The following is a 21,494-nucleotide window of genomic DNA, read 5'->3' as shown; positions in this document are numbered from 1 at the left end:
CCAGAAATAAAACCGCACATCTATGGACAGCTAATCTTCGACAAAGGAGCTGAGAACATACAATGGAGAAAAGACAGTCTCTTCAATAAACGGTGTTGGGAAAACTGGACAGCCACATGCAAAAGAATGAAACTAGGCCATTATCTCAGGCCATACACAAAAATAAACTCAAAATAGATCAAAGACTTGAAGATAAGTCCTGAAACCATAAAACTCCTAGAAGACAATAAAGGTGTAATACTCTTTGACATCGAACTTAAAAGGATCTTTTCGAATACCATGTCTTCTCAGTCAAGGGAAACAAAAGAAAAAATAAACAAGTGGGACCTCATCAGACTAAAGAGTTTCTGCAAGGCAAAAGAAACTAGAATCAAAACAAAGAGACAACCCATCAATTGGGAGAAAATATTTGCAAATCATATATCTGACAAGCAGTTAATCTCCATAATATATAAGGAACTCACACAACTGAACTACAAAAAAACAAACAGTCTGATCAAAAAATGAGCAGAGGATATGAACAGACATTTTCCAAAGAAGATACACAGATGGCCAATAAACACATGAAAAGATGTTCAACATCACTAATTCTCAGGGAAATGCAAATCAAAACTATATTAAGATACTACCTTACGCCTGTCAAAATGGCTGTAATCACTAAGACTAAAAATAACAAATGTTGGAGAGGGTGTGGGGAAAAGGGAACCCTCATACACTGCTGGTGGGAATGCAACTAGGGAAAACAGTATGGAGATTCCTCAAAAAACTAAAAATAGGACTACCATATGACCCAGCTATCCCACTACTGGGTATCTACCCAAATAACTTGAAATCAACAAACCAAAGTAACATATGCACCCCTATGTTCACTGCAGCACTATTCACAATAGCCAAGATGTGGAAGGAACCCAAGTGCCCATCGACCAATGACTGGATAAAGAAGATGTGGTATATGTATATACAATGGAATACTACTCAGCCACAAAAAAGACAAAATCATCCCATTTGCAACAACATGGATGGACTTGCAGGGAATTATGCTAAGCGAAAAAGCCAGACTGAGAAAGACAAACACTAGGTGATTTCACTCATATGTGGAATATGAACAAACACGTGGACAAAGAAAACAGTTCAGTGGTTACCAGGGGAAGGGGGGTGGGGGTGGGCACAGGGGGTGAAGGGGAGCACTTATGTGTGACAGTCAAGAAATAACGTACAACTGAAATATCATTGATGTAAACTATTATGAATTCAATTAAAAAAAAAGAAACAAAAATTTCAGACCACACAGAAAAATCATACCAAAAAGGAAAAAAAGCATAAGTTGTTTATGAAATCCTCCCAAAGGCTAGTGTTCAAATAACACACAAAATTTAAAAACCTTATTACTTGGCCACGAATTTTTTGGATACCTTTTACAACAAAACAAAACCACAGGAAAGAACTTAAAATCCACTTTCCTATATATTTCTTGTATTTATATTAAAAATCTAACCACCCACCCGACAAGAAACATTCTCTTTTGTAAAGCAAGTCCTTTCTTAAAAACATCAGTCTGTCTGATCTGGAGTCATTTTTGGCAATTTATCTGGAAGACAAGCTAAAGTCAAACTAAAAAGTTTATATGATCAGATGACCAAAACGATATTGAGATTTCCAGCAAAATTATCCATTTTGTGCTTAATAGGAAACAAAATATATTCACAATATGAAAGGATACTAGTTTAAAAGAAATGTTTTATCTAAACATATGGCTAAGGAGAACAGATCAGTGGGTACCAGAGGCTGAGGGGGTGGGGGGAAGGATGGAAGGGGTAAAGAGGCACGTACGTAGGTGACAGATAAAACCCAGACTACTGGTGGTGAGCGTGATATAGTCTATACAGAAACTGACATATAATAATGTGCACCTGAAACTACACGATGTTATAAGCCAATATGACCTCAATAAAAGAAAGAAAACCATATGGCTTTGCAGTCCTTCTCTCTCCCAAAACTGGTTAATACTTCAATATCTGATACAACTTGGTCCAACTGTTCTAAAGGAAAAATTTGAAATTTGTGTCAAAAACGTTGAAAATATGTGATCTCTCTGCAGCGGCACACCATGCAAGAAACTGAAAAAAAGAGGGCAACTTGACATGACTAAGACGTACTGCGGTGTAAAAACAGGGGGCAGAGTGCAAGGGGACCAGCATCCCCACGGGAACCCCAGGAGCCGGAGAGAGGCTGCCAGCAGATGGCGCCGTCTGCCCGGAGGCTCACAGGGAGGCAGAGACAGGCAGGGGCACCAGCACCCTGGAGGGGCTATCTGCAAACTGGTTACTCATAATCCGAGAGTCCAGATTCCACCCTCCAGCGAAACGATCCAGTATGTTTGGGTCATAACACCGACCGGTACCCGCGAGCAAGCAGGCAAATAGCTCCCAGCAGCATTCACAGGGCTCATCCCAGCATGACTCCTGGGGCTCAGGAGGTGTTCCCTGCCCGTCAAGGCCTCTGTCCATCTGCTCAGGTGCAGGCCCAAGATAATCTGAGTGCCTAAGGGAAAGTGAGCAGTAACTGAAAGCATCCGACCCAAGAATGAACAGTCAGCAGGCCCCCCTTGGTTTATCAAAAACTGTTTTATTAGGCACTGTGTAAAAACCAAAGGCTAACGAGATTTAGAAACAATCAGTCCCTATTTTTCCCCTATTACACAGAAAAATGTTTCTATTATGTTCAAACTCAAACAACAGTGTCTTAACTTCTTAGCATCACGTGGGGCTCTAAACTCCAAGTCGAAGAAGTGCTAACCCAATGGACTTAGAATCCTAGGGTATTTAAGGGTTAGGCACAGCTTTTGTCCATTTTATTTCTACAAGTTTCATGCAGTAAAAAAAGGACACATCATTTACTGAAGTTATCACCTTGGTACCCATTCAAGAGTTCCAGCCAGGCTAATACAAATGAAGAAAACACAACTTTCCAACCTTCCTGTACAGAAATGTTAAAACTCACTAGTGGCCAGCCCCAGTGGCCTAGTGGTTAAGTTCAGCACGCTCCACTTTGGCAGCCCTGGTTCGGTTCCCAGGCACAGACCAACACCGCTCTGTCAGAGGCCATGCTGTGCTGGCAGCCCACATGCTAAAAAGTAGAGGAAGATGGGCATGGATGTTAGCTCAGGGAGAATCTTCCTCAGCAAAAACAAAACAAAAACTCACTAGTAATTAAAGAAATACAAATTTTTAAATAATATATTCTTTTTCATCTAGCAATTATCAAACTTAAGACAACAGTACTACACTTTGCTAGCAAAGATGAAGTAAAACCTGGAACTCTGAAGGAATCCTAGAATTCATAAACCATGTAACTGGTTTGGAAAGCAATTTGACCTTATGTACAGTGAGCATAAAAAAAAATTATGTTAAAAATCAACCTAAGAATATAGCATTAGTGTTGTGACCTTAAAGTCAGACAAAATAAAAAATATGGGCCAAATCTAATAGGCTGGCATTTTAATATTTTAAAGCATCCTAGTCCAGACTGACTGAAGAATAAGGAAGTTTTCCAGAAAAGAGCCAGCTATAAACTGCCCAGTTGGATCCAGGTGGTGAATCCTTCCTGCTCAGACCAGGTGGATGAAGCTGGGGAGGTCCCCACTGGCTGGGAAGTCCATAGAAACTGGGAAGGAAGGCACAGTGTGTGGTGGGAGGGCAGAGGAAGGCCCCACGGCAGTGGCCCTCCGCTCCTCTCAGCCCAGCCACAACTCTCCAGCCAATGTGGCCCGAGGGGAACCCCTACGTGTCGAGACGACTTAATTATTGCTTTAGTGGCATCTCTAAGCCCCGGGAAAGATGCAAATTTTAATATTTTTGTATTTAGCTTCAGAATAACCTATGTGTTTGACATTTAAGGTGTTTGTGGTATTTAAGAAAACTTGGCCTTCATCGCAATTTAAAATGTATAATTGAGTTACTGATTTCAGACTTGATTGTTTTAGTGAAAACGTGTAAGAGATTTTGATGAAGACTGTAAACATTTCTTCATTTAGTCGTTGATTGATTGCCAGGCACTATTGTAGGTACCTGGATTACAGCAGTAAACAAGAGATCCTGATCCCATGGAGCTCACTTCCTGAGACAGGTTTGGAAAATCTGAGAACTTGAGACTCACTGTACAGTGGTCCCCCCTTACCCGTGGCTTTGCGTTCTGTGGTTTCAGTTACACATGGTCAACTGCAGTCTGAAAACAGTAAATGGAACATTCCAGAAATAAACAATTCCTAAGTTTTAAACTGCATGCCTTCTGAGCAGCGTGATGAAATCTCACGCCTTCTCGCCCTGTCCCGTGAATCATCCCTTTGTCTAGCGGACCCACACCATACATGCTACCTGCTACTTGCCCATTAGTCACTGAGTAGCTATCTAGGTTATCAGGTCAACTGTCATGGTATCACAGCGCTTGTGTTCAAGTCACCCTTATTCTACTTAACAACGGCCCCAAAGCGCAAGAGCAGTCATGCTGGAAATTCGGATATGCCAAAGAGAAGTTGTAAACTGCTTCCTTTAAGAGAAAAGGTGAAATTCTGAACTTAATAAGGAAAGAAAAAAATCATATGCTGAGGTTGCTAAGGTCTGTGGTAACTTTTATTACAGTATATTGTTATAATTGTTCTATTTTATTATTAGCTATTGTTGTTAATCTCTTACTGTGCCTGATTTATAAAGTAAACTTTATCATAGGTATGTACATGTAGGAAAAAACACAGTACACATAGAGTTCTGTACTATCCACGGTTTCAGGCATACACTGGGGGTCTTGGAACATATTCCCCATGGAGAAGGGGAGACTGCTGTATGTATAATTTTAAATTATTAGATCTCCTTGAGAAGGTTTTTCTTGTTTGGTCAAATATTTAAGGTGCTTAAAAAGAAAATTAAATCTACCAAACGTAAAACTGTGGCTCAAAATGTGTAAGAGAATTTAGATGGTAGACAGGACTGATCATCAAACATGGTATATTCAGTCTGATCGTCTTGAGTTGATCAAAGGCTGTCTTAAAGATGAAGGTTAAAATTTACTAAATTTAAAGAGAGTAATAAAATTTGTAAATTCCACAGAAAACTGTAGAGGAAAAAAACAGGCCTGTAACGTTGTAGCTTTAATGAATGTTGATTTAAAAACAATCTCAAGTAGGGGCCAGCCCAGTGGCACAGTGTGAAGTAGTGGTCGGGTTTGTGTGCTGCACTTCAGTGGCCCAGGGTTCACGGGTTCAGATCCTGGGCGCAGACCTACACACTGCTCATCAGCCATGCTGTGGTGGCGTCCCACATACAAAACAGAGGAAGATTGACACAGACGTCAGCTCAGGGCCAATCTTCTTCATCAAAAAAATAATAATCTCAATCTCTTCTGTGCTCAAAAGCCTCACTTCAAAGGGCATTAAAAATTCATGGCAAGAAAAGCTAGACGCAAACAATGTTTTTTATCCACATTAATAAAAAATGGAAACAGACCTACATGTCATCCATAGGGGGACGTGTAATCAATGACAGTCACCCAGCATCAACCATTAATGTGATGGGAAAACCCAGGAGCAGCTCACGTGGCCTGCCGAGTGGACAGGCAGGGTGCACAATCCGCCGGGCATCTGGCTGCACCATTTGTCCAGTCCACAAACATTTACTGCAGGTCTTCTCTGTGCCAGGCTGCTCTAAATGCTAGAGCTGATGCAGAAAAGGAGACAAGGTCCCTGCGTGGAGGAACAACTTTATAACAACGCTGAAAAAGTATTTACGGATGAATTTTTGGAGAAGGGACCACTCTACAGGTCCCAGGCACCCTATCCAAGAGCCTGGGCTCCTCTCCTACATCCTTTATTAAGAGCAATTGTCTTCTCTACAAAGGTCTCCGTATTCACGGTTAGATTAACTCATAAACATTTTCTGGTTTTTCTTGCTGCTGTCAAAAGCATCTCATTGTCATTACACTTGCTGATGGACTGCTGGATGTGTCCCCAGTGTGTGCAGACTACCCTTGTACCCACCAACTTTGCTGGGCCCCCCTTAGGTCTAACGGTTTATGGAGAGTCTACAGGTTTTTCTTGGTATATGTCATTGTCTATAAATCGTGCAGATACAACCCCAATCAAGATTCATGTTGTTTTTGATAAACTCAAAAAAGCTGTTCTAAACTGTACATGGAAGAGGGGCCAGCCTGGTGGCACAGTGGTTAGGTTCACACGCTCCAGTTTGGTGGCCCAGGGTTCACAGGTTCGGATCCCGGGTGTGGACCTACATACTGCTCAACAAGCCATGCTGTGGTGGCATCTCACAGACGAAAAAAAGAAACAGAGGAGGATTGGCACAGAGGTTAGCTGAGCAACAATCTTCCTCGAGCAAAAAAAGGAAGATTGGGAACAGATGTTAGCTCAGGGCCAATCTTCCTCACCAAAAAAGAAAGAAAGAAAGAAAGAAAAAAACTACATGGAAGAATAAAGGTCCATGAACAGCTAAAGTACCCTTAGAAGATTTAAGAAATACCAAATTTTAAAATATCCTACAAGGCCACAGTAACAACAAAAAGTGGGTAACAGCACAAGAACAGATCAACAGGCCAGTGGAACAGAAGAAATAAGACATTAGACTTGGCAGGGCTTGAAGAAAAAGTGCCAAAAGTGCACAAAGCTGTGGAATTTTGCTGTGTGTACAAAAGCTCTCTGAACTCAACGGACTCCTGTACAGACTGAGAGTGCTGGGGAACCCGGGGCTCCGGCGCCGCTCTCCAAGCATGCTGCACAAGTGTCTGGTCGTGTGCCGCTGTCTAACCCGGGCACACTGACACGGGCGAGCTGGGCTGGGAAAGCAGCAGCACTCGCAGGGTTAAAGCCCTGGGGATTTGGAAGGATGCTGTCGCACGGCTCTGTGTCACAGTCCTCTTTACACAGCCCACGCTAATGCAGAGATGCACCGAGGATTTGTTCTAAGGGTTCAGTCTTCACTTCGTACAGTCACCATCCCAGCGGGGCTTAGTGAGGGAAGGTAGGCAAGGAAAAATGAGGCAAGACATACCTTCTGAGTGTCTACTAAGTACGCTGAGGCCTACATGAGGCACTTTACAACACATCCCTGTTCTCTGACACTCCTTCCATTGAGACGTGGGATCTTTGTCCCCTTCCCTTAAATCTGGACTGACCTAGGGACTTACCAGGAACCAAGAAAATGCATCAGAAGTGACGGGGTGAGACTCCAGGGCTGGGTCATAAAGGTGAGACAGCTTCTGCCTTGCTCTCTGGGACACTCACTGCTGGGGCCCTGAGTCCCCATGTAAGAAGCCTGACTACACCAGGAAGCCCCCTCCATGCTGTGAGGAGGCCCAGGTCACATGGGGAGTCACACGGAGGTGCTCTGGTCAACAGCCCCAGCTCATGTCCCAGCTTCAGCCAGCATCAACCGCTGGATTTGAGAAAATGCCTCCAGAAGCCTCCGGCCCTCAGTCATCAAGCTGCCCTCGCCTCCAGGTCTGCCTGGCTGAGGACCCAATGTCATGGAGCAGAGATGGAGAGACGGGCCATTTCCACCACACCCCTTCCAAATTCCTGGCCCACAGGTCAGTGAGCATAATGAAATGGATGTTTCATACCAGCAACGGTGTATCTGGGTTCACAATAGTGGTAACCAGAACACTCCAGCAGATGCTGTGTAACACTGTCCTCAGACTACGATGAGGAAAGAGATACGAGGAGGTTAAACACCTTCATGAGGTCAGTCTCTCTGGATCCGAAGCCCTGCCATTTCTTCCACACATTATCTCTAAGAATACAATAACTATGTTTCTAAGATAACTGTAGAACACACAGGGAAATCAGCACAGTATTTGACAATGTGTACAACTTTGGTGCCTACAAATGTTAATTTCACCAATTCAATCTACGAATTATGGTGTCATTCAAAATGGGAAACATTATTTAAGAGAATAGATGAAGAAGGCAATCCACCTGGTAAACGAGAATGACTTGCAATCACGGCAAGGATGCAACATTCAAAGCCACAGCCACATGTAACTCTGCTCTGCAAACATCAGAGTCTAAAGAAAATGACGGCCTGATACTTACTGGTAGAAGTGGCATCTGCTGATAACAGCCAAGGTTTGGAAGTTGGGCATCTCCAAAATACTGTAACACAGATTACTGAAGAGGAAAGGGACTCCTCCTTCATGCCCGCTCAACGCGTGTGAGGAACGCACGACGTAGCAAACGCATACTGACAGTGTAGGAAGGAGACTTGATGCTACCCCTGAGCAGACGAGGGTTAAAATGGTGGGCAACAAACACCCCAGTTGCAACTGCAAAGATTCCTTTCTGGAATTCCACCTTGGAGAAGAGTCAGCCAGCTTTGATTCAACGGCTACGTTTAGAGAAACAATCATCTCGCTGAAGAGGGGGTGAAGTGCTCCCATCTCGTCTCCATCCCAGACCTTTCTCCCTGGCCACTCTTCCCAACGCCCATCCCACCCTAAATCCATTCTCCACCCTGCAGCCCCAATGATGGGTTTTCTCAAGGCTTGCTTCTTCCCTCTGGTTATCAATTTCCAGAAGAAAGTGCTGGTTTCCTAGCATTCTCCAATAGTGACCAGGAGGCTGTTTTTAGTACATTATGATCTCAGGGGTGTGGACATTTTTTAAATAAATAGTTATATATATACATATATATATACATATATATATATATATTTTTTTTGATGTTCCAAACTACCCCATCTTTGGCCGATGCAAGCCCCTTCAGTTACCTCCTAGAGCCTTTAACAAACCCTAGTAATTCTTGATAGCTTTCTTGCTTTTGGGTAAAATAAGATACTCCAGGCTCATCTTGCTCATTTTCTGCCCTTCATCCAAGGGGCTCTCCGTAGAGCGGGAAATGATACGTAGATCCCACATGTGTACCCACTGCTACTAGTCGGTCTCTGTTTCTAGGCCTTTTCAATGGACAGAGATAGGAAATAGTTTCTCATTAAAAATTTTTAACAAGTTAACACTGATATCTCCAATTCAAATTTGGGATTAGAGGGTACTTACTTAACTGCTTTGATTTCGTATTTGTATAGCTTTTCTCTTACCCTGAAAATCTAGTTTCAAAATAACAATACAAATACTATTACTAACAATATCAATATAGTCACGTGTTGCTTAACGATAGGGCTATGTTCTGAGAAATGCATCTGTTAGGCAATTTTGTCATTGTGTGAACATCACAGAGTGTACTTATACAAACCTAGATGGTATAGCCTACTATACACCTAGGCTATACGGTAGTAACCTTATGGGACCACGATTGTACACGCAGTCTGTGGTTGACTAAAACATTGTTAATGCAGCACATGACTGTACTAGAAACCATTTAAGATATTTTTGCTTTTTGTTTTTTGTGTTTTTTATGGTGAGGAAGACTGGCCCTGAGCTAACATCTGTTGCCAATCTTCTTCTTTTTTCTTGAGGAAGATTGCCACTAAGCTAACATCTGAGTCAATCTTCCTCTACTTTGTTTGTGGGATACTGCCACAGCGTGGCTTGATGAGCAGCATGTAGGTCCATGCCCAGGATCTGAACCCATGAACCCAGGGCAGCTGAAGCAGAGCCTGTGAAGTCAACCACTCCTCCACCGGGCCAGCCCTTAAGATTTCTTTGCAGCTCCTTTGTCTTTAGGATTTATCCCATGAGGACGTACAATCCAATTTGTTTTGAAGTCACTTGAGTATAATTCTTCTCTGTGTAGTCAAGCCATCAACTCAATTCCTAATTAGGTTCTTTTGATTCATTTTCCTTTTTAATTTTTAGATCCTATTTTCCCCCATTTTGATTTAATTTTATTTTAAAACTACATAAAACATTCACATGGCTCCAGGAATCAAAGCTATAGATGATATGTTCAGAAACCCAACTTAGATCCCACTCCCTCCCTCCCCAATAAGGAACCTCATTTTAACCAGTCTAGGGTTTAACCTTCCTTTTTTTATCACAAGCAAATATTCTTTCACCTTTCTTGGATAAAACTCCATACTCTACTCACAGTTCCAGCCTCACGTTTTTCACTTCCTGTATCCTAAAGATGCTTCCCAGCAGGTTAGCATCACCTTCACTCCTGTTTAAAGCTGCAGAGTCCTCCACGGCATAGACTCACCAGAGTTTATTTAACCAGTCCCCTACTGTGGACGTGGGCATGTCTCCAAGTCTTTAAAGGGGTCTTCTGGAAACCTACATCTGATCATGACAAACTGTTTAAAACCCCTCAGGGGATTCCAGCCGCCTACAAGATACAGATCATAAATCTCAACACAGTCAATGACTGTCCAGCATCACTGGGCTCTCACCTGTCCTCCTCCCACCCTCCCCCCACATCACCCCTGCTCTCTGCACTGCAGTCACACCGGGCCCTTCCAAGTTCTCCACAGCTCCATGCTCTCCCTCCCACTAAGCCTCAGAACACACAGTCCCCACCCCTATCTGGAATGGTCTTCTCTCCTCGTCCCCTTGCTCACTCCCATTCACATCCATCACCCCATCTTAGGAGAGCTGTCCTGACCTCTGCCCCACATCTCAGAGCAAAACACGCCTTCTTTACATTCCTTACTATGGCTGGGATTTTACACTATTAGGATGGGTCTTTGATTAGCCTGTCATCTCTACTACTTCCTGGCAGGCAGGAACCCTATCTGTTCCTGGTCACCATTATGTCCTCAGCCACTATCACAAGGTTTGGTATACAGCAGGCACTCATTAATTTTTTGTTTAGTGAATGGTTCCTACAATTTATACAATACAGTAACAACCTGTCCCGTGAAAGTCTGGTCTAACTCACTTATCCATACCTGTGCCTTTTTAAAGAGAGAACTCTGACCACCTTCTCAATTCCACCTAAAGTTGCTGCTCTGTACAGCTTTTCTACCTCCAAGTCGGTTTGGGTCATTTATGTCTTCACACCATCTGCAGCTCTTCAAATGTATTACCACCAAATTGTACATGGCGTGTTCTCACTTTAAAATCTTCATATCTGTAGTTAGGTCCCTTTTGTAAATAATTGTGTTCTCATTTCTTCTTAATCAGCTTTACAAAATTTGCCTCTATTTTCTTTGTTAATTTTATTTTCCTAGTTTCTTGCTTTGAAAGCCAAATTCATTTATTTTTCTCGTTCTCTAATGCATGAATTTAAAGCTATACACTTTCTCCTGTGAACTGTTTTTGCTCCATTCTGTGGTATAGAGCCCTCTGTCATTCATTTACACAGACTCTGAAAACAGTTTTTGATCTCTTCTTTAACCCAAGAGATTATAAAGAAGGGGTCTTACCATTTTCAGGCAGAAATTTTTAGCTATCCTTTCACTCTTGGTTTCTAACTAGGTTGCACTGTGGTCTGAGAACCTGGTCTATAGGATTTACTTTTTGAAACTTGGGATTTTTCTTTGCAGCCTAGTACATGGCTAGTTTTTGTTAAATGTTCCACGTAACTGAAGAGAATCTATACTTTATGTTTGTTGGGCACAAATTTCTACACATATCCGTTTAGCCATATTATTTAAATCTTTTATATCAGTGGTTCTCAAGTGGAGACATTCAGCAATGTCTGCAAACATTTCTGGTTATCACAATGAGGGAGAAGGGTAGCTACTGGCATCTGGTGGGGAGAGGCCAGGGATGCTGCCAAATATCCCAGAGAGTGTGGACGGTCCCCAGCATAGAATGATCTGGCGCCAGCTGTCCACAGGGCCAGGCTGAGAGCTCCTGCTCCACCTCCTTTCTTCTTTTCAGCCCACGTGGTTTGCGGCTGGCTGAGTCACACTAGGATCTCCCCCTCCAAGTGTAGAACTGGCAACTTCTCCTATTTCAAGCAACCTATGTTATATATTTCTACATTTCCTTGTTAGTTTATGATTATTAACTATACCTTTGAGTGGTATGAAGAATTCCTCCAGTGCTTTTCACTATGAGTTTCGTTTTGTCTGATACCAGTATTGCTCAACCTGCTTTCTTCTTTTAGGACTGATAGAGTTTTTGGTCTCCAGCACCTTCTTGTGTCAGTTTTAGATGTGTCACTTATATACTCCATTTAGTTCAATTTCATTTTTCTACTAAATCTTGAGTTTTTATCACCTGGGAGATTTAACCCCTTCACATTCATTGTGGTTTCGGACATATTTGGGGTTGTTCATGCCATCTCACATTAGTTGCTTGTTTTTTAATACACAAGCAGGCATCTCTGCCTTCTTCTTTCTCCTTAACTCCCTTATGTTGAAATGATACAGTTTCCTTTGCTCCATTTTCCCCTCTGGCCCTCTGGGAGGTACAGATCCCATCTTCAGTCTTCTCCTGGTTACTCTCACATGACCTGAAGTCAACACTGACACCTATGTCCCAATCCATTTCTGTGACAGTCGCCGTTCCGTCCACGAGATGTACACTTACGCTCATACACTTCCATACTTGAATCTGTGCTGTTTAGTGGCAGGAACTGCGACTTATTCATCTTTACACGCTCAGTGCTGGTAGTGAGCATACAACAAACTGGGATGGCAAACACATCTAGGACTGTTTTAGAGCATTTTTTCAAACCCTTAAAATGAATTTCCGGGCATTTAAAGGTTCAACTTTGTTATCTGTGGGGTTTACTTAGCTGTAATGCTCATTCACAATTAATGCCATATAACCCATATACTACCATACACACACAAGCACACACACACACATTTAATACCCCACATACTCGTCAACACAGCACTACACTGCCACCTTTCATAGGGGATCACATCAAACTTGGCACAGCATCTTACAGTCAATACTTTTGAACATCTTTATTTTGATTAGTCTAGACAAGAATTCAGATAATTTTAATGATACCCTATCAGGAATACTAAAAACAGAAAATATTTAAATGTTTTGTTCCCATTATAATCGTGACTTTCAGTATTATTTATTGTACAAGAAAACTACATTAGAAAAACGTTCTTTTAAGCTTTGAAGGCAGATATACTGGGAAGATTCCATAGCATGTATTCCACTCCATGCAAAGTCAATAACTGAGTTCTCCACTTGGAACATGATTCACAGAAGAATTTTTTTAAAACAAGGAAAAATAACATACATAAAAATGGAGAGACCTTTAAAGTTTAAAATAGTTACAGGATATATGCGTAGGATAGACTTGACTGCCATTAAAGTTGAAACAGAAAAACAAACATCTAGATAAACAATAGGTAAAGTACATTCTCAGGCAAGTTAACTAAACATTGTCTTGACAAGTCAAAAGGTCCACAAGAAAATAAATGTCACCGAAGTACGACGATTCAGTCTCCTTTTTAAATTCCCTTTACAGAAGAAATGCTGAGAAAGACTTGAAGACAGAAAAAAAGGGTGGGAGGGATTCTAGAAAGAAAAAAGAAGCCCTGAGAAGCCAAAGACCAGTGAAGGCGGCCCTTACCAGCCCTATAGGGGCCCTCCCGCGGGCACTGGCCAGCTCGGCCGGCTGAGGCAGGAGGCGCAGGCCACAGGAGAGGCCCCCCAGGAAGGAGCCCTCATGCTTTCCTGGTGGCATCTGGGGTCTCAGAACAACTGCTTCTGGGTGAGGCGGTGACACCCGGAGGAAAGAATTCGACCCTATATCCCGACTTCATCAACAAAGCAGGGTTTCCCAGCCTCAGACGCCAACAAAAGAGAAAAACAACAGCCCCACAAGGGGACGGCAACTAGCCACCAAAGCGGACATTCCAGATTCAGCTTCCAGCCCCTATTCACATGTCTGTCTTTATGATTCTAATTACGAGGTAAGAGCTATTTGCACAGGCTGTTTTTACGGCGACGACATCACATACAGGTCGTAGAAGTCCATACAGTCCACCGAGGGACAATGTCCTACCTTTCCCCTTTATCATTCACATTTCTTCAACAGAGTTCTGCTATTTGATTCTATTTACATCCAGAAGGACTGAGAACTGAGAACTGAGTGGGGGTCAGCACACTTTTTCTCTAAAGGGCCAGATATAAATATTTTAGGCTTTGCAGGCCACAAACTGTCTCTACTGCATATTCTTTTTTTATGATCCTTTAAAATGCAGAATGTATGGCCCTAGGTCACAGCGGGAGTTGGCCCACCGATGGGTACTCTGCCAACCCCTGGCCTAAAGTACAGCTGTCCAAAGAGACATCTTATCCTTTAAAAATACAAACTATATACTCCTTTTAACCCGTCCAAAATTTGCTCTCTCAGTTTGGTGACATCAAGTCTTTTGGATTTTTTTTTTTTACTTAATTATTTTATTGAGGTCATATTGGTTTATAATGCTGTATAAATTTCAGGTGTACGTTATTATGTATCAGTTTCTTTATAGGCTGCATTGTGTTCCCCAATAGTCTAGTTTTTGGGGGCTTTTTTTGCTGACATCGCCCTGAGCTAACATCCACTTCCAATCTTCCTCTTTTTGTATGTGAGCCGCCACCACAGCGTGGCCACTGACAGATGAGTGGTATAGGTCTGGAACTGAACCCAGGCCACTAAAGTAGCGTGTGCTGAACTTAACCACCAGGCCACTGCAGCTGCCTTCCCAATAGTCTAGTCTTGATCTCTCACCTACATATGTGCCCCTTCACCCCTTTCACCTCCTCTCCACCCACTTCCCCTCTGGTGACCACTAACCTGCTCTCCTCATCCATATGTTTATCTTCCACATGTGAATGAAATCATCCAGCATTTGTCTTTCTCTGACTTATTTTGCTTAGCATAATACCCTCAAAGTCTATCCATATTGTTGCAGATGAACAGATGGCATTTTTTTTTTATGGCTGAGTAGTATTCCATTGTATATACACACCACATCTTTATCCATTCATCCATTGATGGGCACTTGGGTTCCTTCTACATCTTGGCTATTGCGAATAATGCTGCAACGAACATAGGAGTACATAAATCTCTTTGAATTCTCAATTTCAAGTTCTTTGGATAAATACCCAGCAGTGGAATAGCTGGATCACGTGGTATTTCTATTTTTAGCTTTCTGAGGAATCTCCATGCTGTTTTCCATAGTTGCTGCACCAGTCTGTACTCCCACCAGAAGTGTGTGAGAGTGCCCTTTTCCCCACATCCTCTCCAACACTTGTTATTGCATTTTTCATTTAATCTGCAAACTGGCCTGCTGCCATCCCAGCAAAGGGTTTACTTTCCCAGCAGGTCAGCCTCCCAGCTGCTCTCAAAGCTGCTTTAACTAATGAACATGACCAATTCCACTAACAGAAAAACACAGGAAATTCTAGGGTAATTTCAGTGTTAGTGTCTGTAAGAGAGGTGGTTATAAAGCCAGAAACAAGATGGAAATAACAGCAAGAGTCAAGAGACACTTCCAAACTCTATCTGCAGATTTTTTTTGGTTACTAATCTTTCCCAAAAACATTTAACTGATGATCCTTTGCCACACTAAACCTGTTCATTAATAAAGCTAGAAAAGCTGTCGAGGAATCCAAGGCAACTGTCAAAATTTTATATTCAGAAAAAGGAGATCTTTTCCGAGACGCCTTTCAGGACACTACCTGTGCGTCACCACAGCTCAGTGAGGTCTCACTCGGTGTGCAGGACGTTTTAGGTGACTACCGCTCAGACACGTGAGCTGCCTGCCCACCGGCTTCCGTCCTGGCTTCACAGCCCCCGGCCCAGGCAGAAGTTCCAGCAATAACTTGTTCTGAGGAAAACATCTCTCAAGAAGTCACTTTAGTTTTCAAACAGGGTTTGGAGAGGTACAACTTGAAGTTAATATTCAAAAAAAATCATAGGCATTAAATCCTGTTAAAACAAAATCTGTCCAAATAAAGTTTTTCTAAGCCAAAAGTCCGCATACATCCACTAAAGACACAGCAAAGTTCTAATAACAAAGGTGTTTTAATGGTTTTAGAATCTGTTTTAGTAAATGCTGAGCTGGATGGTCTATTACAGCTGGTAGATTTTAAATTCACAGCGCAGCTTTGTTAAGACCGTGACTATCATTGGCATCATTAAAAACTGGCACTCAAAACTTGATGTATTTGTTATTAAGTGTCAATGAATGCTTTTTGGAGAATAGAAATGCCACCTCTTTGGGATGAGGGCCCTTTCACGCAGACAATCTTTCTCCCAGGGCACTGTCGGTGTGCTCAGGGACAGAGCGCCACAGACACGGGCCCAGCGGCGCCACCCCTCCTACCCACGTCCCCCGTCATCTGACTAGCACCAAGCTTGGTAGCCAGAGGATAATAAACGTAGAAAATATCAAAATCTAAATGCCCAAAAGGCTCTGAAACATCAGGCATGACCATAAAATAATATAGAAAAAAAATAGAATCCCAGAATTGTGTGACAGGATCTTAGATAAATTTTTAAAATGAGAAATGTGTGGATTATGTAAATACATGAAAACACACATGATAATGCTGACTAAAAATGCAACACAAAATAGCTTAACTGATTGATATGTAAAAATGTATGCGTGTCCCATTAAACTCGGGTTCCACACGATACATTCTGGGAAATGTTATACTAGGATCAGTCGTTCTCAACCAGGGCTGATTTCTGTCCCCTAGGGGACGTGTGGCACTATCTGAAGACATTTTTGGTTGTCACAACTGGGGGAGGGGGTCCCACTGGCATCTAGTGGGTAGGGACCAGAAATGTTGCTACAGTCCTACAATGCACAGGACAGCCTCCACAACACGGAAGTGTCTGGCCCCAAATGTCAACAGTGCCACAGTTGAGAACCCATGCCCTACAGGATCACAGGGGTATTTGCTGCTGAAATAAATGTCAAAAAAAGTATGCACAAACACACAACTGAATTCAGAAGAATGCAGAGTTAAATTCCTAATTTTTTTAATGCAAAAAAATACAAACCTTGATGAAATGTATCAGACAACATATGACAACATATATTGAGAGCTTACTAAGCTCTTGTTAAGGCATCATTTCTGCAAAAGTCTGATCAGACTGTTCTGGAAACTGCACTCACAGTCCCTACCAATCCACAGTCCCCTCTGAGTGAGCCAACCCCACTGTAGACCTTGCGGAAAGGGGACGGGGGTGCAGATGGGAGGAGCCCACCCCTCCCTGGGGACAGCTTGGGGACCAGGCAGCCCCTGACCAGCACCTGGGAAGTGGGGTGTGGGCAAGAGCTCCGTCACTCTCTCTGGGGTCTGCGCTGGGAAAGAGGAAGAGGACGAGGTGGGCAGAGCAGGGCCCAAGCCGTGGGGAGGAGACGCCACCAACAGTGTGCGAACGAGCAGACCCTGGAGAGCAGCAGTGGAGCTGAGCGCCAGGGCCCAGCACTCCGGCAGATCCCGGGATCCCAGCAGATTCCTATTTTCCTTATTCCAGTGCGACCGTACACACCCGGACTTGAAGTCAGCCTGCTCCCTGCCACCCTGAGACCCGACTAAAACAGACAATTGTCCCGTAAGCATCAGTCACAGAGGGCAAATGACAAAAGCAGCATTTCCAACAATCGTGCCCTGCAGCGGTACCCGCACATGGCTTTACTCAGCCAGAGGCTGCGCCAAATGACACATGCCTTTCGGGTGATGGGATCACCCTGAGCAGAAATCATCTCCCCCAGACAGGAGCACCATCAATCCACGCTGAGCGGCTTACCCCAGGGGAAGAAGGCAGGGCCTGGTGGCTGGACCTGTTGGGATGATCACATTCTATCATTTAAAGAAAGACCCGAGACAATAAAATGAACCCCAAGTTTTTACTAACTCACAGACTTTCAGTCTCTCAACCTGGTAGATCAGTAGTTTTCAAGATTCTGAAATTGTAAAACCTTTTCCCCAAAGAATCCCAGATAGCCTTAAGAAGCTACTCTGTCCCCTCCCCAGGACCCCCGAGGCACGTCCTCAGAACCACAGCACTTCCGAGCAACTGCAGTTCAAACCTCGTCAGACAGGACACTGCTGCGACAGCATGCGGCGCTGTGAGCCAGCTCCCCAGAAACACTGACCAGACTGGGGAGGCGCCGACACACTGAAACCGGCGGCTGTTGGCCAAGAGTGGGCTGCAGGCGAGCTACTCCATGCACACCGTGGTGGGCAGTCCAGTGTGGCAGGTGAGGCCTCAACTGACAGCCTTTGCAGCCAGGCCTTTCCACCAAATGACCACGCCCCGTGGCCCCTGAACGTTTATTCCTCCGGGACTCCAACTGCTCAGCTTCGAGTTCCCTCAGCTGCACTGCTCCTATTTCCCCATCACCTTTGCCATCACGACCATCATTTGAGGAACGAGACAAAGGGCACCTACATATTCCTACTAATGGACCTGCTGAGAGTAAACCGACTTCCAGTGCAGAGGTTCTTAACTTGCTCTCTGCGAAGCTGAGTCAGAAAGACCCACATCTTCATTTGCAATAACCTCTGGCTGAAATTTAGCACTCATCCAATTAGGAAGGGAGACATTAAATCCTGGAGCCTTAGTAGTACCTGGGACTTTTTCACCAACAGAAACCACAGATATTTTCACAAAGCGTTAAAGCTGCTACAGAAGTCTCACAGGCAGGCAGGCTCGTCGCTGCCCCAGAGGGAATTAGCAGAGCAGGTGCTCCATGTGTTACTGAGTGAGCTAAGAAAGGGCACGGAGGGCACTTTATCACCAGTTTGTCAGTATTCTGCTAACTATTTCAATAGAATGGCTTCCCTTCCTGATCCTAGTCATTTCATCTAAACCCTTTCCATAGGAGGCCGGGCGGAGCACAGCAAAGGCCCCCTGGGTCACAGGCTCTGCATCACTGTGTCAGGGTTCTCCTCGACAGTTTCAAACAGTTTAACAACTCGCAACAAAAGTGAAAGTTGTAGCTGGAATGTGACCAGGCACCCGCAGTACCTTTCCATTTCTGCTACTCACATGCAGCGCTCTTCTAAAGCTTTGCTACGTTGACACGGAAATGTAAGTACAGTAAACAGGGACAGGAGTCCCACGAAACGTTTGCGTCCAGGATCATTAGCCATGCAACTTGTTGACACTTCCATCACAAGCCTAGAGTGTCACTCTTTCAAGTCCTATGTCCCCCACCACGTTTACTAACTCCCATTTTTAAACCTCTCAGGTAGGAAGGGTCCTTCCACTGCTGGTGGGAAAGCACGGTGTCAGTCAATATGACACGCTGGGGCATGGCAGAGGCAATCATACTGTAACCAGACTATGCACACATCATTCTCCGCGCTCAGTAAATCAAGGAAAAAGTGATGAAAGGCTGATGCGAGTCAGTCTGCCGGCTTCCACGTCATCGTTCCTCCACGCGGACTTGAGTGCCTCCCCAATAACTGCACAGCAGACACTTTTACATTTCGCCTCTATTCTCCCTTACAATATTTAGATTATAGAAAACATAACGCAACTTATTAAAATATCATGTATTACACAAACATATAAAATATTTTCTTGTTCAATACGTCAGGAAAAATCGTAAAGTTACACCCAACTAAAGCTGAGGGCTTCCTTCACCCTGAAGTGGCAAGTCCTCATTTCCTCAGGACAAAACAGTGGCTTTCGTAGAAATCGAATTCCTGCAATCTCAATTAAGTTACAACCCCCTTACACAAGTCAAGCACATCCCGGGCGGCTGCAAGGCTCGATCCATTTACCCAGTGCCCATGTGCTCAGGCCGGGTGCCGCCCCCCAAAGTATCTGACTTGCGCCCTCACCTCCACGGACGCGACTCCAGCAACACATCCCAAGACGTATTTGGGAGCCAAACACTGCGCGAGAGAGCCTAGCGGCGCCACGAACCAAACAGGGCATTTCAGCAGCCTCCAGGATGAGATACAGCGGACCCGACGTTTCCGAATTGTTCGGAAGTGACTCACGACTTCTGTCTACAGGAACGTGAAACGCGGCGAGCGGCCGCCCGAGCCCACACCCACGCGCCCACCCCACGGCCGCCGTTTATTACAGCGATCCGGTCCTAACGCCCTCCGGGAAGACGACCCCGGCCCGCGGAGGAGGGCAGCACAGCCCGTCTGCACGCACCTCGGGCCCCCAGGACGCCCCGCCCCACCCGCAGCGGGGCCGGCCGGGGCCCTCGCAGCCCGAGGGGCGCGGGGCATCGGCCAGGCGCGCCCCCTCCTGCAGGCCGCCCGCCCGCCATCTCCCCGCCCGCCGCCCCAGGACCAGCCGAGCGCCCCGGGCAGCCGCCGCTCCAACCACCGGGCCCGCTCGCCCCCGGCCCCGCGACCGCGTGCCCCTGACGCCGACCCCGCCTCCGTGCGCCCCCGCCCGCCCCGCGTCCGCCCGCCCCCGCCCCCTGCCCCTGACGCCAGCTCCGGCCCCGCCCCCTGCCCTGGACGCCGGCCCCGCCCCCGCCCGCGCGCCCCCGCGGCCCTCAGCCCGGCCCCGCCCCCGCGCCTCTCAGCCCGGTCCCGCCCCCGCCGCGCGCCCCCGCGCCCCAACCCCCGCCCCGCCCCCGCCCGCGCAAGGGGCGCGCGCCGCGCTCCGAAAGGGACGGTTAGGAGCGCGCGCCTCAGCAGCGGGCCCCGCGCGGCGGCGGCGGCGGCGGCCGCGCCTTCCAGAAATTTCCGCGTCCCTCAACCCACACGGAAAAACAAGCGGGGCGCGCCCCCGCGCCGGCCCGGCGGACAGTGCCCCTCCCCGCGGCCTCGGCTCCCCTCCCCCACCCGCGCCCCCTCCCCGCCCCCTGCCTCGGGCGGCGGGTCCGGCGCGGCCCTCCCGGGCGGCGGCGGCCCGCGGAGACCCAGGCGGCGGTGGCGGGGCGGCGGCCGCGGCGCCTGCGGGCCGGCGTGATTGATAGGGACGGGGCGGCGGAGCGGCGGCGGCGGCGGAGCGGTTGAGTGACAGCTTACCTGGGTGCCAATCTTCATCACACTGACAAGCGGCTGCAGCAATCGGGACCCGCAGTGCCGCGCCCGCGTCCAACCGTCACGCCGACGCTGGGCCACGCGACACAGCCTCGCTCAATGGGAGGAGGGCGACGCCGACGCGCGCCGCATCAATATTCACATAGGGGGCGGGGCCTGCCGGGCCCGGGCCCCGCCCCGTCCCTGCGCCGCGGCGGCGTGGGGCGGGGCCCGCGCGCCGGGGGCGGAGAGCGAGGCGGTGGCGGGCGGCGGCCGGCCCCGCCCCCGCCTCGCGCCCGAGCCAGACCCCGCCCCCCGCAGGCAGGGCTCCCTCCTCATGACTATGCAGATGAGGGCGTGACCTGGGCGCGCGCCACGCCCCCTCGCTCAGCTCCGCTGCCCAGCGAGCCTGAAGCGGCTCGGGTGGGCCGAGCCACGCGCTGCGCTGCGGCGGAGCGGGTGGGCGGTACTATCGCGGAGGAGGCGCCGGCCGCTCTCCGCGCCCCCGGCGGCAGGTGGGCCCCGGCGGACCCCGGCGCCTTCGGAGGCCCTCGGAGGCCGGGCCGCACGGGCGTCCGGCGCCGAATCTCCCTCTCCTGCGCGGCGCCCCCTGTGTGTGCAGGCCCGCGGCAGCCCTGGCTTGTCCCGGTGGGCGCGGCCCGGGCGGCTC

At 46.6% G+C, this 21,494-nt stretch overlaps 1 protein-coding gene across 8 annotated transcripts in view; it reads right to left on the bottom strand.

The window, feature by feature from the left end:
• The window catches only part of PKNOX1 (PBX/knotted 1 homeobox 1), a 60,726-nt gene extending 39,681 nt beyond the window's left edge, over window positions 1-21,045 (bottom strand). For 2 of the 8 annotated variants that reach the window (XM_070597327.1, XM_070597324.1), the window contains exon 1: window positions 20,831-20,960. The gene's annotated coding sequence lies outside the window, so the exon portion shown is untranslated. Of the gene's footprint in view, window positions 1-15,547; window positions 17,876-19,675; window positions 20,057-20,830 lie in introns of those variants that run through there. The other 6 variants (XM_070597323.1, XM_070597329.1, XM_070597330.1 and 3 more) reach the window with 6 other exon arrangements.
• Window positions 21,046-21,494: the final 449 nt, after the last annotated feature.

The sequence above is a fragment of the Equus przewalskii genome, chromosome 27 (assembly GCF_037783145.1).
Source record: "Equus przewalskii isolate Varuska chromosome 27, EquPr2, whole genome shotgun sequence".
Taxonomy (NCBI): Eukaryota; Metazoa; Chordata; class Mammalia; order Perissodactyla; family Equidae; genus Equus; species Equus przewalskii.
The sequence above is the reverse complement of the archived record's forward strand: the minus strand, read 5'-3'. Positions and strand labels throughout refer to the sequence as shown.